Genomic DNA, 13842 nt, shown 5'->3' with positions numbered 1-13842 from the left:
GCTTCCCTACCGATTGGTGAGAGTTGCCTGGCAGGCCACATTAGTCATATACTGCCTGAGGTGGTGATTTATAGTACTGGTCATCTGCTGTTGCCATAACATATTAACCTTGGCCTGGGTAAACAAAAGTGAACCTTATATGCAAATGTCAGTTTGCTGCATGTTGTTTCCTCTGTGCTCGAAAGCAACTGTTGGGTGTGACATGGCAGTGCTGTACTGCTTGGCAGTGAACAGAAGCCCTCACCTCAGTTCCGGTCTTTCTGCCTCTCGTGAGTGGTAGCGCTTGCAACGATGGTTGTGATTGCAGTTGTGTTTGTGGTAGTTCCCTACCTTCTTCATGTTGTGGCCCTGCTCTGCTGTTGTGTGTGTGGTGATCCCCACCACCATTTAAGATGCAGAAGAGGAAGGTTCTGAGTCCGGAGAAGAAGCGTGAGATATTGGGCAAGGCTAACGTGGACTGGACCACAGGACGCATTCTTCGTGAATATAATCTAGCTCGTTCAACACTGTTCAATATCAAGAAGTCTAGTGACAAGCTTATGCAGTACAGACAGGATTTTGTTGAAAGCACACGTCGTGGTGAAAGGAAGTAGGTAATGGCCCAAGCTTGGCACACCTTATCGACTGGTCAACATTGGTCTGGCTTTGTCAGCAACATGGTGTCAGGGTACTAGTGTGTGGGACCGAGGTGAGGGTTGCTGCTGAGAAGTTTGCACACCTGCACAATGTACAGGACTTAAAGGTGTCTGAGGGATGGCTCTTCACTTCAAGCTTCACCATGAACTTACTGGCTGTAAGGCACACTACGAGGCCTTGGATGTGGCAGCGGAGGAAGAAGACCGGTTTCACCAAAAGTACAGTGCCTCATCAAGGACAAGAGCCTTGCCCTTGGTCAAGTCTATAATACTGACAAAACTGGTCTGTTCTACTGCTGTTTGCCCACCAACACTGGCTGAGGAAAGGGAGAAGTCTGTGCCTGGTTGGAAGTTTTCCAAACAGCGTGTCTGTTTTGTGCTGTGCCAATGCTAACAGGACACACCGTCTCAAACCCATTGTTATTGGGCGTGCAAAATAACCACTTTGTCTCCGTGGGTTGACAGAGAGCCATCTGTTGTGTGGTACCATTCTGTGAAGGCCTGGTTTAAAGCTAAGATCTTCAGAGATTGGTTCCACAGACATTTCGTCAAGGAGGTTCTCCGTTATCAAACAGAGGTCCTTGGAATCACTCGTGACCAGGTGAAGGCACTCCTGCTCCTGGATAATCCTCCCAGGCATCTGTCTGAGAAAGATTTGATTGCTTTTGACAAGCAAAGTAGATGCATGTTTCTGCCACATAATACAACTGCTCTAATTCAACCAACAGACCAGGGTGTTATCATGGGTGCAAAGAGACTGTACTGACGGAGGTTCCTGAATGAGGTGATGATGATGCTGGAGGATGAGGACGCAGTTGAGGACACATGTGGGGACCAGACCTTGCAGAATCTTCAGTGTTAAGGCCTGAAGTCAGCAGTGTTCAACTGGGGGAATGCATGGAAGGAAGTCACCCTCAAAACCTTCGACAGTGGTTGGTCTCATCTCCTGCAGGCATTCGATGACGAGCTCAACTTCAATTGGTTTGACGTAGATGATTTTCACAGTTGCCTTAGAACAACAGCAGAGCAGATGGACGTCGAAAATGTGCGGGAGTGGCTGGATGGTGACGGTGATGATCCTGATTACCAAGTGGTGTCTGATGAAGAAATCACCTCTGCAGCCTCTGCGGGCACGGAAGAGGACAACGGGACTAACGAGGATGAGGATGAGGACCCTGACTCGCTGCCCTCTGGAACTCCTTCAGTTCCTCATCTTAGTGTCCTCCGAGGTTACGTGGAGGGTGTGCTGGAGTATGCTGAGCACCCACACTGTGACAGGGAGTTGGTGCCGCTCTGCCTGGCGATGGAGCTGCAGGCAGTCGGGGATGCTGTCATCCTCTGGCAGAATCATCGGTCCTATCATCTGACCAGGATCTACTCATTCTTCAAGCCTATGACCCCCACGAGTGCCAGCCCATTCTCACCATCACCACCACCACCAGCTCGTTTCCCACCTTAACCTTTGGACCTGCAACTAAGCATATCAAAAGCCACTGAGTTTCCTTTGAACGTAAGTTTGCGACTGTCTTTGGAGTTTCCTGAGGTGGGTAGGCCACCATCACCTCATTGCACGTCACCAGTCATCGCCCACCTCCAGCAGGTTGAGGATGACAAGGAGTTTATAGACCTCTGCTAGGATGATGAGGAGTTTATAGACCTCTGTTAGGCGCTTCTGTTTGTCACTAGACCACATGGGACTACTCTCCACCTGTTGTAGGTGACCGGTTACAAAGCCTGGCTGCAGTGAACTGGTGGTAAGTACCCCAACTGAATGTTTTTCGGCAGGAAACTTTAGGTTTCTTTCATAGTTTCCTTGGTGCTAAAATTTACCTAGGATATTCCTATGTGTGTTTTGTCACCATATGTCAGAATGACCCCAAAACAGTGCCAAAACAAGGAGGGGTACTGTACATACAGTAGTGTTAGGTAGGTTTTTTTTCAGTGTTTTTTCCATGGTTTTCTTGGTGTTGAAAATTAATTTGGATAATCCAATGTATATTTTGATGTTAAAATATGCCAGAATGACCTGAAAACACTAGCAAAATAAGAAGGGGTACTGTACATATAGTACTGTTTATGTAGGGTGTTTTGAGGTTTGGGGGGTTTTCAGTGATTTTTTTTTTCATGGTTTTCTTGGTGTTGAAAGTTATTTTGCATAACCCTGTGTATGTTTTGATGTCAAAATATGCCTGAATGACCTGAAAACACTACTAAAGTAAGTAGGGGTACTGTACATACAGTAGTGTATAGGTACGGTATTTTTTGGTTTACTCATGGCCAAATTAAGCGCTGGTACTGTACAAATAGGGTAGGTATAGGTTGGAGGTGGGTATAGGTAGGGTCTGCACATGGTAGGGGAATAGTGTTCATTATCCTGATGTTGCCACTACCTGGGCATGCATTTGGCTTTGGATAAATGAGAGATTACTGTGTGTATATATATATATATATATATATATATATATATATATATATATATATATATATATATCCAGTACATCGCCACTGACACGAGGGCTATCGACTAAATAAAATCATGAAGAAAATTTTACTTTATTCTGGCTTACTTTGCCAATTCTCTAAAGACGAGATAAACTTTCTCAACAGTACACAGCGGAAAGTAATCACTCACGAATGTTGTATTTTTAGTACTATTGGCCTCTGAGAAAGTGTCCTTACCCCTGACAATCAATAACAATACTAATGATAATGAACAGATTCTTGCTGGTGCTAACTCCTAGTTAGCACAAGCGGATTTATTATGAACAAATACGAAAGACCTGGCTTAACTACCAGTCGTGAAGTTTGTGCTAATTGGGAGTAGCAAACTATAGTTAGCATAATATGGAGAAATCAGACACCATGAATACATTTAATCCAGCTCAAAGAGAAGAACTGTAAATTTATTCATTGCAACAGAATAAATGTACATTACAAGAATTCCAAAGCAAAGTAAATTAACTCAATCAGTCATGCTAGCTAATAATCTTAAGCCTACAAAAACAGAAAAAAGATACCGTTAATTGGAGATGTGCAGTCACGGGGCTGTAGACTGGAGTCGTTGCTAAGACACCGCAAGACGATTTTCCTGTCTGCTCCTCCGTTGCTACGTCCACGCTCCCTGGACTGCTGATGGAGAGATGGGCGATCCCCTGGAATCACAGACGATCCACAGATTGAGTCACGCGGTATCCTTCTCACCCTCGGCCGTCCATAAGTAACTACTACCTAGAGTGAGTGGAGAGGAGTGGCATCACCAAGCTAGTGCCCACAGCTCAGGAGTAGTCGAATCCCCGGGAATCCTTGCCGTGGCACATTTCTGTCCTTAATGAAGGCCCCTCTCCAACTAAATAATGTTCTCACGCTTGGCACAGAGGAGTGAGATATGGGCATGTTTAACGGAAGTGGGCATGGCCTAACTTCAACGGTTAACAGGGGCAGGGAGAATGATGTACACATGTAATAAAAGCAGTCAGTGATGCACTAATGTCATGTATAAGAACAGTCACTTATGAAGTAGTGACTAATGTTCTGAAAAACTCTTTCAAATCGGAGTCCAAATGCAAGCGGTTAACTGACTGAGCAAAGTTCTATGGGTTTCAACATTGTTCAAGCGTTCCCATCATAATAATAACACAATGTCATGAATTCCCATAATAATTTCGATCTAGCAAATTCGTGCCAATATATACTGTATGTATATATATATATATATATATATATATATATATATATATATATATATTATATATATATATATATATATATATACAGTGGAACCTCGGTCCTTGAACGTCTCACATGTCGAACAAATCGGACCTCGACCAAAAAATTCAAGAAATTTTTGCTCCAGAGGTCGACCAAAATATCGGACCTCGACCAACCTGAACGTAGCCAAACGAAGGGAAGTTGGCCAATCGACAGTCACGCGTTCACCTTTGTTGTTCGTCAACGTGGTCGTCCTGCTTTGCTTCACATTTTTCTTGATTCAGTGCAGTATTAGCCCCTAATAATGGCTCCAAAGAAAGCAAGGTCATCCAGTACGGCTACTGGCAGTGAAAAGAGGAAAGTAATGTGGAAAATAATTGAAGAAGTGGAAAAATTATTGCTTATCTTCATCAATGAGAAACAGTTAGCAGGAGACAGTGTTAATGAGTATATAATTTGTGAAAAGGCAAGAGAAATATACAGTCACCTCGTAAAGGAAAGCACTGGTACCAGTGCTGAAACTTAAATAGGTAAGCATCTGGGGTCTTGGAACGGATTAAAATGATTTACATTATTTCTTATGGGGAAAATTAGTTCGGTCCTCGACCAATTCGGTTCTGGAACAGCCTTCCAGAACGGATTGTGTTCGAGGACCGAGGTTCTACTGTATATATATATATATATATATATATATATATATATATATATATATATATATATATATATATATATATATATATATATATATATATATATATATATATATATATATATATATATATATATATATATATATATACTGTGTATATATATATATATATATATATATATATATATATATATATATATATATATATATATATTTTGTTACGTCACCACCTCACACTGCCACGGGCTGCAACAACAGTAGTATAGTATAGGAAGGACGTTGCCCAGTGAATTGTTCTTCCTATGGTCAGCCTTTAGGTATACAGTACACAAGATCAGCCAAAGCATTGTAAATAAACACTGGCTTCTTAAGTTCACTTGCTTTATTTATCAAATAATTTCACTTAATGTTTCCCAACTTCACTTCACTATTCTCATAAGCACTGGAGCTATACAAACTTTACTGTTATTACACTTAATGCTTGACAACACGTCACTATATTCACAAGTGCCATTATACCAACTTCAGTAACACTTCACTGTTTGTCACTGTTTTCACAAGTCCGGAAAATATACGATCTTCACTAACACTGCACTGACACTGCACTACACTCAAACTGAACTGAAAACCAACTGACCTTGAACTAGTCTCTTCCCCATCCTTATATAAGCTTACATTACTCGAGAAACTTCTAACACAAACTGGACAGAGAATCAGTTAGCAGTTACCAACTAGGAAACATCAAAGCATCCCAGAGTTTTTTACACTGTACAACACTATAAATTATTTAGCATACAAACTTAAATTAAATGACATAACAAGCTGTCACATAAATGAAACATGATAAAGAAAAAGAGCACAAAAATTAATGTACACTCACAAACTGCAGGTAAACTGGCACCTCTGACTCGTACCGAAACCTACATCGAGATGCTCCTTGAGTGCCTAACTGGCAAATCTCGCTTCTTAACACTACCCCCTCCCTAGTTCTTTGTCATCCTGACAAATCTACACAGTATATGAAAACATAAACCTTTATCCTAATGTAACATCTAACTATACACAAAATAATCCTTCAACTTATCAGGTCTTCATCTGTGCCACTTCCGACGACATCCTTGCTCCTCCAAACAGTCCATTCCTCCTGGAAGGTCCTGGTCCTCTTCCTGATTCACATCTTCTCTTGGGCAACTGTCACCATCCTCTTGCACTTCAGCTCCGTGGTCCTTCTCAGCATCTTTGGCTGCGTGAGAGCACGATTCCTTGGAGACGTCCCAGCTGTACTGTGCCGGCACATGGTATCGCCACAGACGATTCACGTGTACCACCTTTAGGTGAAACTTCCTGCCTCCCTAAATCTGATTTGTTACCTCTGATAGGCGGTCCAACACAATGTAAGACCCATCCCATGGGCTCTGCAGCTTCGGTGATTATCCTCACTCTTTTGTTGAGGATTGTATAACCACACTTGGTTACCATCCTTGAAGCTCACCTCACTTGCCTTGGCATCATACTTGCACTTCATCACCTCTCCCAAAAACTTGAGGGTTCCTCGCGCTTGATGATGTACACTGACGATCACTAATTTATGCCCAGGAGTCCCCCCTTCCCACTCCTGTATGACCAGGGAAGTGGGGAGGGACGGACAAAACGAGCTCCACCCGCCTCTCCCCCAGCTCCCAACCCTCACCCCTACCCCTACCCAACTCCCCACCCTATCCATCATTCTTAACTGGCAGTTACATCTCATACTGATTTCATGCTTAACACTCTTGGTTCCACTGCTAATACAAACACAGAACACTAGGATATGTTAAAATATATAAAATAACTATCAACACGCTGCGGCAAGAAATCAATTCATTAAGACGCTGATAGTAAAACAAAAACGTTAATAGCAGCCACCTCAGCCCTCATGTGTTGGGTACACTGCTTTGCAAAAACACAAACACAAAAATAAAGACACAAAACACACACACACACACACACACACACACACACACACACACACACACACACACACACACACGTGTGCACGGGTGCACCGAAACTGACATAGACACACCCAAACACGCAGACACTAACACACACGCACGCAAGCTCATGCAAGCACCGAACACAAGAGGCCTGGAATGGCCGTTGTTAACATTTTTGTTTTACTGTTGTTGTCAACGTTATAATGCACTATATTTCTTGCTGCAGCATGTTCATTGTTATATTATTTAATTTTTACTTACTCTAGTGTATGGTCTGTGTATTAGTAATGTGACCATGAGTGATCGTGAGTGTACCTCAGCCAGCTCGTGCTTCATATAGCTAGAGGTGTCTGTAGGCAGCTCTTCACCAGGTGGTCTTCCCATTAACAAGTCAATAGGTAAGCATAACTCGTGGCCCAACATCAGCTTTGCAGGAGTGAAGCTGGTAGACTCATGGGATGCAGACCGATATGCCATCAGCAATGCAAGTAATTTCTGGTCCCATTCTGTTTGTTCCTCTATGCAGTACTTGGCCAGTTCTTGTTCCAGGGTCCAGCTGAATTTCTCCACCATCCCATCTGACTGTGGCTTTAGTGGGGTCGTCCTGGCCTTCTTGATCCCCAGTAACTTGCAGCATTAACGGAACACAACAGGCTCGAAGTTTCTGCCCTGGTCTGAATGTAGCTCTTGTGACATCCCAAAACGAAACAACAGAAAAACTGATCAACCAACACCTGAGTAACTGTTGCAGCCTCATGTTCGGGGATGGCATAGGCTTCAGGCCACTTTGTGGAATAGTCCATGTCAACACATATATACTGGTTCCCTCTTTCAGTGAGTGGCAGAGGTCCAGCAATGTCCACTGTGACTCTTTCCATCGCTGCACAACCTGGAACGACTGAATAGGGGTGCAACCACATTTCTTGGGTCCCTTCTTGGCACAACACACATCATAGGTCCAACACCACTCTTCAACATCCTGGCACATGCCAGTCCAGTAGAATCTCTGTTGCAGCTGGCTTAGAGCTTTCTTCATTCCCAGGTGCCCACTAGTGATAAGGTTATGGGACTCATACAAGATCTTGGACCTCATCTTCTTCGGAACCACCAGTTGCCAAAACTTGCTGAGGCCATCGGCTGTCTCTCACTGATGCTCCAGTAGTCCATTGTTCAAATGAAGAAGGTCCCACTGACTCCAGCAGCTCTTAGTCACAGGGCTTTACCTGGAAACTTCATCCCAGGATGGCTGCACTGTACTCCACTGCAGCCACTCTAGCACTGGTTGTAAATCTACATCCTCCATCTGCATCCTCTTCAGGTCTTTTCCATCTGACGCTAGCCCTGTCATTGCAGTATGGCTGCATTTCTTACTATGATCTTCCTTTTTAAGACACTGCCAGCACTCTGGATCAGAAGGCCGACAATACAGGCTGTCAGAATTGCCATGTACCCACGCAGGATGATGCTGCACCTTATAATTGTGCAAGTCTAGCTTCCCGAGCCAGTGTGCCAGTTGTCCTTCCGGATTCTTTAGTGTTTTCAGCCACTTGAGTGCGCATGGTCCATCCTGATGATGAAGTTTGATGCATACAGGTAGGGATAGAAGAAATCAAGGCTCTTCATCACTGCCAAGAGCTCCTTACGGGTCACAGAGTAGTTCCACTCCAGTGGTCTGAGCTTCTTGCTGTAATAAGCTACCTCATACTCTTTTTCATTCTTCTTCTGCAACAGGACTCCACCAATACCATGGTCACTAGAATTACAGTCCAATATAAATGGCTGACTCTGATCAGGGTACGACAATACTGGAGAGTTTGCTGACGCCTGCTTGATTTCATTGAAGGCTTTCTGAGTCTCTGCTGTCCATGCAAACTTCTGCCTCTTCCTCAACAGCTTGTGCAGAGGTGCAGGTATTATCGCAATGTCCATGACAAAACGCTGATAGTAGGTACACAAGCCAAGGAAACTCTGTAGCTCCTTCACACACGTTGGAACTGGTCAGTCTTACACAGCTGCCACCTTCTCCAGGTCAGTACGGACGCCGCTGTCACCTACAATGTGTCCCAGGTACTTTATTTCCTTCTGAAACAAGTGGCACTTCTTGGGGTTCCGTTTGAGGTGCGCTGCGTGAATCATGTTCAACATCTCCGACAGCCTGTCCAATCCCTGGTTGAAGGTCCGTCCAAACACAGTTACATCATCCAGATAGATGAGGGCCATCTGCCAGTGCAGGCCTTCCAGTATGCGATCCAGTAGATGCTCAAACGTAGCTGGAGCATTGCATAGGCCAAAAGGCATCACATTAAACTGCCATAAACCCTGCCCATATGAAAAGCTGTCTTCTCTTTGTCCTTGTTTGCAACCTTGACCTGATGACATCCTGCCTTCATGTCTAGGGTGGAGAACCACTTAGCACCTGACAGAGCATCGAGGGTGTCATCAGTTCTTGGCGAGGGGTATGCGTTCATCGCTGTCACATTATTCAAGGCTCGATAATCTATACAGCACCTTACTGAGCCATCCTTTTTCCTTACCAGAACCACTGCTGATGCCCAAAGACTGCTGGACTTTTCTATTACTCCTTGACTTTGGAGATTCTCCATCACCTTCTCCATTTCTTGCTGTTGGGTTGGCACCATCCTCCACGCTGGCTGTTTAATCAGGTGGTGATCCCCGGTGCCTATACTATACTCCACCAGATCAGTGCACCCCCAGTCTAGGTCTCCGGTGGAGAAGAAATCAGCAAACTTTGTCAGCAGCTGCCTCAACTTGAGCACTTGTGAGCCATCCACGCATTGGCAACTCCTTGAAATTAGGTCTTATAGGTGGTCTGGCAGGTACCCATCTTCCATTACTATGCTCCTTTTACAGGCCTTTCTCTGGTGCCACTCAGGGTCTACCACCTGGCTCAGTCCAACAATTTCTCCCCCACTGATCTTCTGTGGCTCACAGGAGAAATTGGCCACCACAACTGGTACTTCATCTGCATCTGTTTCCACCAGTGTTCTCCCCACCATCACTTTGGCCTTCGTCTTGCAACATACATCAGGCTCCGCTACCCCTATACAGCTGTCAAAAGAGCCACTCAGCTTACACTGGGGCAACAGTTCTGATTTGGGGGGTATCACTGCAGTGTAGAGCGCCTTCACCTCAGGACCCGAACTGGTACGTTTCACTGCCATGATGGGAACCGACCTTCCTCAAACCTTCAGCCTCATGGAGCAGAGATCCAGCTCATATCCCATGGACATCAGATAGTCCAGACCTAGAAGGCAAGGCTCCTCCATGTCAGCCACGTAGACTGGAAGGGTAGCCTCTTGCCTGCCACTTCAGTCTGAACATCCAGGGGTCCCCTCGGTTCTGATGACTCAGGCAGATACCCGTGATGTAACACATCAGGCCTCACTAAAGTCTGTTCTGAGGCCGAATCATTAACCAGGGAACGCTTCTTTCCGTTTACCCTTTCATCTATTTGCACACTGTCAATTGCCTTACTCTTGCATTTTCTCAGTGGTGGGGCTACTTGGGAAAAGCTGTCTGGTGGTTGCCCCTTCACAACAGACTCCACTAGTTTTCTGCTTCTTTCTGGTCTTCTGCAACCTTTTTCTTATCATCCTTTTTCTTCTTCGGACACTCAAAACTGAAGTGCCCCACCTCACAACATGTCCAACATGCTTTTGTTACAACTGAAGATTTCCTTGCACTGCTCTGTTCTTGCTCCTTCTTTCATTTGTGACGATCCTCCTTCTTGTGTCCCAGCTTCCCGCAGAACCAGCAGCCTCCTCCAGTCTTCTCCTGTTCCCTCTTCCTGTTGTAGCAGTCCTCTTTTCTGTGTCCTGGCTTTTCACAGTACTAGCAACTTCCCTCAAATTATTCCGTTTCACATACTTGCCCCTTTCTTGCCTTGAATCCTGTACTACGACCTGCCTGAAAGGTGGCTATACTAGACCTGACATAGCACTCATATTCTAGCGCCCTGGCTAGTGCTTCTTGCATGTTTCTTGGTTGTACCTGCTTCATTTGCACTTTCAACTCTGCACCATCAAGAGCATTGATGAACTGGTCTCTCAGAAGAATAGCCAACAGGTTAGGTGCTGCTCCAGGGTATGCCTTGTATGCCATACTCTCCAGGTCAATGAGCAAGCTGCTGTAGGGATTCGCTTTGAGCCCATACACAGCTCCGGAATCTTGCTCTGTAAACTTCAGTCTGGTGCATGGTTCCATATTTGCACTCCAGCACTTCTACTATGGACAGATAACTGTTCCTCTCCATCACTGACATCTGACCCAGAATTTCCACTGCAGCATCTTTAAGGCCAGTAGCAAGCTGCACCGCCCTCTGCCCATCATCCCAACCATTCTGATCCACAAGTAACTCAAACTGTGCACGGTAAGCTTTCCAAGATACTCTACCATCAAATTCCTGAGGCTTCTTTTTAACTGGACCCCCATTATAGCCATGGATTTCACTGGTTTGGGGCCTAAAAACTGGGGCATCATAATTAAGGCCAGGATTTAAAACTTCTGCATTCTGATTATTCAACCCTGTAATGCTACCTTTTGATGCCTGGGATCCATCAAGTTCACCATACACTGTCCATTCCTTTGATATGCCCCCTGTACATTGACCTGAAGCTCAGCAGGGCAATATTTCTCTACAGCCTCAATTTTCTCACTAATTATCTCCACATGGTCAACTACATGCTTCAGCTGGTTATCTACATGCTGTCTGCACTCCATCACAATTTCTTCACCAATTGACTTCAACTGGTTGTCTACTGCTGTTTGCACTCAGTCGCATTATTGCTTACCTCATATTTCTGCTGCTGTACCTCACTGTATACCTCTCCTTCAATTATTCCTGTTCTTCCTTCATTTCCCTCATGAAAGCATGTAGCTGTCCTTTAATTCTCAGTTGTAATTCCCTCTGTTGCTCCTGTAATTTCTCTTAAAGCTGTTCCCTCTGTGCTTGCAATAGTTCTTTGATTTCGTTCCTGAGGTCTTTCTGTTTTTCACTTTGGGCCTGTTATCGTTCTTTGAGTTCTTTCAGTCCTTCGTTCTGTGCATGTAATTGTTATTTGAATTCCTTTTGTCCTTCATTCTGTGCCTGTAGTTGTACAGTTTGTGCTTCTAATTGTTCTTTTGAGTATTTATGTCCTTCTTTCTGTGCCTAAAGTTGTGCTTGTTACTTTCATAATTGCACCCAGCAATGCCTCTTCCTGCCTAGCTTGGCCTCTTGTCTGTACACCTTCTTCCTCCATGTCAAAGGATAGACTCACTGCAGCACGTCAACTATCCACACTCCTGACGCCAGTGTTATGTCCCCATCTCACACTGCCACAGGCGCCTTTAGGTGTGCAGTACACAAGATCAGCTGAGGCTTTGTAAATAAACATTGGCTTCTTAAGTTCGCTCACTGTCTTTACTTATCAAACAATTACACTTAATGCTTTCCAACTTCACTTCACTATTCTCACAAGCGCTGGAGCTACACAAATTTAACTGTTATTACACTTAATGCTTCACAACATGTCACTATTTTCACAAGTACCGATATACCAACTTCCGTAACCTTTCACTGTTTGCCACTGTTTTCAGAAGTACCGAAAATATACAGTACAATCTTCATTAACACTGCACTGACACTGCACTAAGCTCAAACTGAACCGAAAACTGACAACTTGAACTAGTCTCTTTCCCATCCTTATACAAGCTTACACTGCTCGAGAAACATCTAGGACAAACGCGATGGGGCATCAATTAACAGACATCCCTTCCCATTCACACACTTCACTTCACACTCACTGACACCAGTTCTCAGTCACTGATGAGCAAGTAAACATGCTGTATTTATTTTACTTCTTCAGTCCGATTACACATTTTTCCTATTGAAGCTAACAAGTTTTACACAATTTTTATTAAACTTATGAGGAAAATCCTCTCGTTCAAAGAGTCTCCTAAGCTGGATAAAAGTGTCCCCCAGAAACAAGAATGAAGTAATATATATATATATATATATATATATATATATATATATATATATATATATATATATATATATATATATATATATATATATATATATATATATATATATATATATATATATATATATATATATATATATATATATATATATATATATATATATATATATATATATATATATCATCGGATTCTAGGTATTATCCTCATGAACTATTTTCAGGTAAATAAAGCTGTATGCGCATACTCTGAGTAAAACATGCAAACCGGCTAATCTAGGATTTTTAATTCGCTAGTTCCTACGACTTCTATCAACTGAACAGAGTTATCCACCATCACCTAGGGTAAAAAAAATTGCACTTATACCAGTGAAATGATTAAGGAAGACTATAATTTCACAACAATCTTCCAGTCCTTTTTTGTTCAATCATGAGTCCAGAGGCCTAAGGCTACACGACACATTTCCAGTATTTGCAACGAAAGGTTTCCTTCATGTGAAAAAAAGAAAAAATGTCAGGTGTCACCCTTTAGGCAAACTTCGTTCATGTCGTGTGCTATTTTCTACACTAATCAGTGCTGATTCCTTTATTTCTTTTACATTAACTTCTATCAATGAATAAGTGACTCTCTTGAAGATATTGTTCATTGTGATAATCTCCGTGAGAACAATTAGGCCTAAATTAAGCAAAGTCTTTTCTTGAATGTATATTTTGCCTGTCCATGTCTATTTACCCATCGTATAATTGTCTGTCTATCCAGCTAGGGTGTGAGAGAGTGGGAATATGTATGGGGTATATGCGAGTGAGTAGGTGAGAATGAGGGGGCAAAAGACGATGTATGTATTGCTGTCTGCAAGAGATAGAAGGAGAATATAAGAGAGTATGACTCA

Source organism: Coenobita brevimanus, chromosome 58 (assembly GCF_032717465.1).
Source record: "Coenobita brevimanus isolate Jiangsu-jjx chromosome 58, ASM3271746v2, whole genome shotgun sequence".
Lineage (NCBI taxonomy): Eukaryota > Metazoa > Arthropoda > Malacostraca > Decapoda > Coenobitidae > Coenobita > Coenobita brevimanus.
Note: the sequence above shows the minus strand (reverse complement) of the source record.